Below are 7,762 nucleotides of genomic sequence, written 5' to 3'. Positions count from 1 at the left end.
GCATTTATGTTCCTTCCTGGCGTAAAGGGTTTGTTCTGGATGTTAGCTATGCGATTCATTCCACAGAGAGGGAGATTCTCTATCTAAATATGCATTGGGAGCTGGGGATCCGTTTCATCCATCTCAGGACCATCGTTCATTCATCTCTGAATGAATATATATATATATATACGCATACATGCTTAGAGATGAGTGCAGAGAAAACCAGCTCTGAGAGCCGAGCGGCGGGTTCTGCCAGTAGACGGCATAAAAACCAAGACCCAGAACTTCTTTGTTAAGTTTGTTAGACAGTTTCTGGTTTCCCCGGTAATTGGGCAGGCTGCAGGAAAGGGGGTTTTCTACAGCGATGGATCCTGTTTGAACACCTGACCCAGTTAAAAACCTTAGAAACTTCAATCCGAGTCACTGGGATTTCATCTCTGGAAGCCTATGCTTAAAGTGCGCAGGAAGGGCGTAAGACCGCAGTGGCTCAGGTGACCTGGACACATCTCTGAAGCCTATACATCAACGGGGATGCTCTGTTGTCACCTCTGGAGGCCAGGCTTTGGTGCATGAAGTTATGAGGTGCCTCACACAGACCTAATATAATGTTAGTGACCTGGGGAGCATTAGGTAGCTATGTATCCTGCACACGAGGCTTATCATATGTTTCGGGGTTTCATTCTCCCACAACCACTCAGCCACTGATGGAAGACCTATAGCTCCTCCAAGGATGACCATTTCCTTTTAAAGACACGGAATTAGTCCACAGAGAGTGAGATCTGGTTGCCGTCCACTTTACATGACCAGTTTGGAATTCTAACCACCTATTAAAAAGTATCAGTTCAGCTTCGATGCCAGCTGAGGTTTTGAATCATCGATTTCAGTGCAAACCCTAAATTAATCTCCATGGGATTGATGACCATTTAGCCACAAGGTCGGCCCTGAGGGTCACAGGTTTTCCACCTCGGATCGACTGTGCAGAATGTGATAGCATTTCGTTTTGCATAACCATCTGTGTGTGCTTTTAGTCTCCAATCCGATTAATCCCCAGAGATCCAGACTCAAACAGGTGTTAACGCAAGAGAAATGTTTATAATTAGAATATATTTTTTACTTTTCATAAATAGGTGCAAATTTCTCAACTGCTCCTGGAGCTCATTCAAGTGCATCGACTACTTTTGGACCTGCATACATTAAATGCACCATTCTAGCACAGCTTAATGAAATTAAATATGGCTACATTTGCTAAAGAAAACAAATAAGCCTACACTTCAACCTGTCACAACAGGGTCTTACAAATGTAATTTGCTTATTAAACTGCTTTGCTTAATAAATCAGCCACTTTAAACCAATGCTGAGCTATGACATGAACCTGCAGAAGACACAGGCCTAACAGGGTTAATGAGCTCTTAAGTAAATGATTATGAAGAACGTACATGGGGTAAATTATGCACTTTTTACACCATGGACTAGCATGTCACAGTTTAACAATCAGGGAAATGAACCTCAAGAGGTTTGTAAGTGGGACAAATGCTGCCCTGTACTGTTCAGTGATGTTGCTGCAAAACTGATAGCTGCTTCCCTGAAGGTGTAGGAGGCTTTTTTTTTTTTTTTTTACTAACAAAGCCATGGTGCTTCTATGGGAATACTTCAGTGGCTGGTGGTGCATATCAGGGGAGCAGTCTGGAGAAATGTGTAAATGAGGCCCTACTGCCAGGTCGTACCAAGCTGCCCAGAGATGGGGTACCAGTCTGGAGAAATGTGTAAATGAGGCCCTACTGCCAGGTCGTACCAAGCTGCCCAGAGATGGGATACCAGTCTGGAGAAATGTGTAAATGTGGCCGTACTGCCAGGTCGTACCAAGCTGCCCAGAGATGGGGTACCAGTTTGGAAAAACAGATAAATGAGCTCCTGCTGCCAGGTCGTACCAAGCTGCCCAGAGATGGGGTACCAGTATGGAGAAATGTGTAAATGTGGCCCTACTGCCAGGTCGTACCAAGCTGCCCAGAGATGGGGTACCAGTTTGGAAAAACACAGAAATCAGACCCTGTTGCTAGGTCGTACCAAGCTGCCCAGAGATGGGGTACCAGTTTGTAAAAACACAGAAATGAGGCCCTTCTGCCAGGTCGTACCACGCTGCCTGAAACCAGGGGGCCAGTCTGTCGCTTGTCCCAGTTAAATCGCGATTTTTCACCTCTCTAATCTTTCATTAGTCACCCGTCTCACAGAATGGGGGGGCATCTTCTCCCATGTCTCTGTTTAAGTGGCTGAGGGAACATTACCAGCATTCCCCACCATTTCTCCCGGGGGGAAACCAGCTGTTGTGATACCAGATACTCAAGCAGATGAATCCCATCAAAACAAAAGCAGATTAACTGGCTTTCACTTCAGTGTAGCTACAACATAACTGCATCTATCCCAGCTAAGTCTGCAGAAAGCACTTAACATCTAGCAGTGTTGTCGTTGACATGCATCAGTTCAGACTAGTTGTACTAGTATATTTCTTGTCATCAGTGATACACTCCAATGCGGTTAACTCAATAAGTCAACTACTAACTCCATTAAAGTCAGTAGAGCAGCTGAAACAGATCTGAAGATGATACAGGAGAGGTAATGAAGCTCTTTATGCAGGTACAGAAACATACAAATATACTCTGGCAGTTATAAGTTAATAATAATAATCGATACTTTTATTGTCCCCGTAGGCAAATTGTCTTTATGCCCCCCACAACTTGCTCTTTTTTCATAGAGGAAGTTGTCTGTGAAGGGCTGCCACCCGTAGCGGCGCCCAGGGAGCTGGGAGGTAAGGGCCTTGCTCAAGGACCCACAGGCCGAGGCAGGGTTTGAACCTGCAACCTTCTGATTACAGGCACACAGGCTTAGCCCACAGAGCCACACGCTGCCCTGGTCATGCTGGACACCAAGTTGAACCTATGCTGGTTAAATGTATCTCCAGAGCTGGTCTTATCTATGCTATGATGCTGCAGCTAGTCCTTGGGGGGGCGCACATAGTTATCTGCATCACACAAAACACTTGTGAATGACCTCACAATGCACATACACACAAATACACAGATCTAACATTCACACTCATATGAAGACATGATTAAATTCAGATGATAAGTGCCGTAAAACCAGAGGGAAAAAGAGGCAGATAAATCAACCAGGGCTTCTTTAAAACAATGGAGGACAATAAAAAGCCTTTAGTTTCAGATAATAAAAGCAGATATAATCAATCCAGAACAAAAGGTAATAAAACGGCAAGTTTTAAAAAAATGTAGTAGTTCCACTTGTTATCTTGATGGAGAATAGAATGAATTAATGAATTAATTCCTGAACTAGTTCAGTCTGCAGTTTGGTATCCTGAACCATCGGCCTGAGGGCAACACCTCAAATCCTGAGTTCAGGGTGTGTTTTGGGTCATTCAGAATCTTCTGTGCCTCTCTACACACAGATTATCCATATAAAGCCAGATGATAGTTCATGTTCCTTCAACTTCTGACAGGTTACTATAGCCTACATGTACACCACATCAAATTACACTCTCTGAAATCATTTGATTAAACAAAACATGTTTGCTATTTACACCACACAGTCTAAAACATACATCCTCTGCTGTAGCCTAGAACAGAGATTTTAAACGTTCACATCATGTGAATGAATTGTCAATGTCAATACAAATATTTACATGAAGGACCCTGATTTACAGGAACATTGTGAATGAGTACTGGACTGTGATCACCAAGTGACTTTGGATCGAATATTGTCTCCTCCATGTGGTGAACATCACCCAATTTCTCAAAATGCTTGACTTTGGAGTGGCATTTTGGTCTCTGTTATAAGCCACAAATGGCAGTTTCACCAGGGAATTTCACAATGTAATTATAAGGGGTTTTGCTCACACGGCTGATGTAAAGAGACCTAGGGAGCTCACACACCTTTGGGTGCCTTCTACTAACAGATTAATGTCAGGTTTTACCATATTTACCTTTATATGTTGAACTCTCCCCCCGCGACCCAGTAGGATAAGCGGTTTGGAAAATGGATGGATGGATGTTGAACTCTGTTCAGGGACAGAGAGGCTTTGTCTCATTGGGCAAGAAATGCTCAGGGGGCCATTACATTAATATCTTGTTGTATATTAAAATTTTAGTGGCGTCCTCCAAAGCGCTAACACTAATGTTACCGGCAATAGAAATGTCTGCCTCAGACAACATGATGGGGCAGAGGGGCAGAACTTCACGTAACAGTCTCTGCACTGCTGTTCCTCCAACCTCTCTCTCTGTTTATATGTACCAGATGTATATTTTATCTTCATATGTGCTAATTCCTTGTAGGCGGATGTATAACTAGCTGACATAACACTACTTACTGCTCTATAGCAAGAAATGAAACAACTGTAAACAAATTTCGGCCAATAAATTCTCATGAAATTTGTTTTACTATGATATTATAATATTTTAACCAAAGATTTGCATATAAATGATTTGAAATGGACATTTGAGCTACATGTCCCCCCACCCTCCCCCCCAGGACTGTGGGCTCCAAGGTTGTTCGCTCCCCCTACCAATTCCACCCCCTGACTTAAAAAAGAAAAACACTACATGACAATAAAAGAATTTACATTCATCTGTTTCAATTTATCCAATAATAAATAAGGCTGAAGAGTATTAAAAGCTGAACAAAAATCAATGAAAAGTAAACGAGCATTAGGCCTTAGATGTCCTCCAAGCGTTTAAGGACTGAGGGTGTAAACACACTAGGCGACCCGTTCCATGCCTGAGCAGGTTTGACCCCCAAAGTCCGGAACACAAGCATGAAATGATGCAATGATGGACCTGGAAAGAGAGAATCGGGTAGGCTGTACAGATTGGGTCACGACAAATATTTAACAAATATGGCAGCACAGGAATCACTTATGGCAGAGAAAATGGGCCAATAAGAGTGTCTAGGAACAACTAGACACCACACACAAAAACTCTGAGATATTTGGTAAAACATAGAACTATCTTTTTATATGTGCAGTACAATTAAATGAAAATCACTCCATTGCACTCGATAGATCTAGGAGGGCCGTGTGTCCACAAAACAACTCCACAATAAGCCTCAAAATAAGGACATTAATCATAGCACTTTTCTTCCTGTTTTCTTCAACACAAAAACTGTCTCAGTGATGATGAAAGCATGGCCAGGCCTGGAATGTTAAGCACAACGTGAGTGCAGACCAGTGGGGGAGTGAGGAGGGGGGACAATCATGCTCAGGCGTAGTACAAGGCAACTGGGCCAAGTGTGAATACGCCCTAAACGGGTGATACTACTGAAGGCATCATTTGCGCTCTTAATTGTCTATAATTAAACTGCCAAGGGTTTAACTCTGGGTTTATCTCAGTTTTCAGTACAGACACTACATATTTCTCAAAACATTTCATCACAGTTGAGGTCAATACTGCAGGACTTGTAATCATTGTTCTCAGCAGAGCAAGACTTCTTTTCCATGGCGCAGGAACAGTGTGTGAGTCCAGTAAGTGCTGAAAGAGTGGACACCAAGCTGGGGTAAGCTGACTTGTTACCATCATTTTTATGGCACCTCCTGAACTACACATGAATACTTGGGATCTATTGTGCCCCCTGCTGGATCCACGGCCTCATAGCAGGCTTTCAATGAGAAGAAGTAACAAGAGGGAATTCCACCATGTCACCTCATAGACGTGGAATGATGCAGGTTTCAGGTATTTCCTCCTCAGGATGATTTATACTGACACCCCCAGCACACGTGTACCTTCCCCCAGCAAGTATAACAATCATGCAGATACAACACAGAGGAGGCTGTGCATTGAAATGGGAGACCTGTCCTTGCACACTGCATGAAAAGGTCCTTGAAAGTTCTGGAAATCTAAGGCATAGGAGAAAAGCTTAGGCGAGGAAACAGTAAAGTATCCTGAAGCACCTTTTAAAGATCACCACAGCCTGAGAGCACAGACCAAAGCATCTGTTTCAAGTTTAGATCTTTCCTCTGTCAGTCATGACTAGGTAGTTCAGCAGAGGTCCTTGGTTCTCAGCAGCTTATCACCAGGCTGATGCTGCCACTCTCGGTGTCTTTAGCATGAAGCATCTTCACAGCTGTCTACAAAGTGTCATAATGCCACCTCTACTACCCATAATTCATTGCCAGGTGGCCACAATCATTACGGACCTGACAGAACCCCGGACCACACTCTTCATTCCCAGTAGAGAACTGGGAGGGAGGAAGAAGTTGGGTTGTCAAGGGGTCTACAAGTACCAAGCTAGGAAATACTGTCCAAGAGAATCCCAGGAATGAGTCAGGATGTGCAATAGCCATCACCCCTTGCTCAACAACCACCGTCTCCTCCATTCCAGCAGAGTCCTTCTAGAACCCTCCACCAGCCTAAGACTGGAACTGGAACACTGTAATTCCCCACTTCCTCGCTATATATTTCTGTTGCGAGACCAGGTTCTAATACACCCTGCCAGTAGGGGGCGCCCACCTGTGACACCTGCAAAGCCCGAGTGCCTCTGTGGCCATACCATGCCACAGAAGTTAAAAAGCAGCATGACCATCCATGGGAATCCTTTTAAATCCCCATTATGAAGCAAGCACTGTATGTTTGAGATATCTATACATTCACCTTCATTAGCGATGCCCTCAACTAATGGATCCATAATTATTTTTCCCCACAGCTTCCACTGGGAGCAGAGAGGGAAACTAGACTTGGTGCATCAGTAAACATTTCACCTCTAACCCTGCGCCTATTCTGATTGAACTACACGCAGCCACGATTTAATTAAGGTACAATCATGCAACCTTTATTTGAACCACCAGAATCTCATTATGATGCTGTATTTCAGGATGGGACAAATAGTTCTAAAGCAATACAGCACAGTGTGTTGAGTTCTCACACTTTAAGTTTTATTTTACTTCTTGATCTTTTTCAGAATTGATTTTTAACCAAAATAAAAAACTGTCAAAGTATTAGATGTCTATGTAAACAGACCAAATCGTATTTGGTAATTAAACGCTACGCATATGAAAAGTACACATACTGTTTACACCGTGAGTGTTAGCTGTGCATCATATTCATGACCATGCTTGTTTTATTCTCTGCATCCAGATTGCCAGGATTATATTTATTATAAGATCTTATATGCCTAATTGCACCAGTCATCCTAATTTGATGTACCTCCTTCAAGGTTTATTTAAGGTTTATCTGTCAAATACAGGAGCAGCTCCAGGATAACTGGGATTTCCGGCCTCTGTCACCAACACTGTCATTGAATGACAGTTGCCAGGGCTAGAAATGCAGTGAAGTAGGTCATGTGCCTGGTGTCAGCTTTGCAACTGGCTGATGAACCCAGGAAAGGAGAGCAGAAGCTCCAGTCCTGCATTCCACTGTAGCCTATCGGTGTCTCCTATGCACATTTCTGATCCTGAAATTCATTGTTTTGGTTTTGTCTTTCAGTATATTGGCTCCCATCCCCGGAGTTTGCAATTGGCTCCTCCTCCTACACATCTCGTCCAATCAGTAGCCCTGAGTCCACCATAGTTGCCTATCCCCTGCAATATTCTGATCACCAGACTCAGGGATCCCGTAGATCTATCTGTGACCGACCCAAATCATGTTGCCTCACCCAGTCCCGTTCTAGAGGGTGATTTGCATGTGATCTAATGACAGGGCTTCCAGGAGATGAGGCAGCCATTAATCGCCAAATAGGACAGAAGACCGGAATGAATAATATCCAGTGATTAATGTGTTGTTATTTA

The sequence above is a fragment of the Brienomyrus brachyistius genome, chromosome 2 (genome assembly GCF_023856365.1).
Source record: "Brienomyrus brachyistius isolate T26 chromosome 2, BBRACH_0.4, whole genome shotgun sequence".
Taxonomy (NCBI): Eukaryota; Metazoa; Chordata; class Actinopteri; order Osteoglossiformes; family Mormyridae; genus Brienomyrus; species Brienomyrus brachyistius.
Note: the sequence above shows the minus strand (reverse complement) of the source record.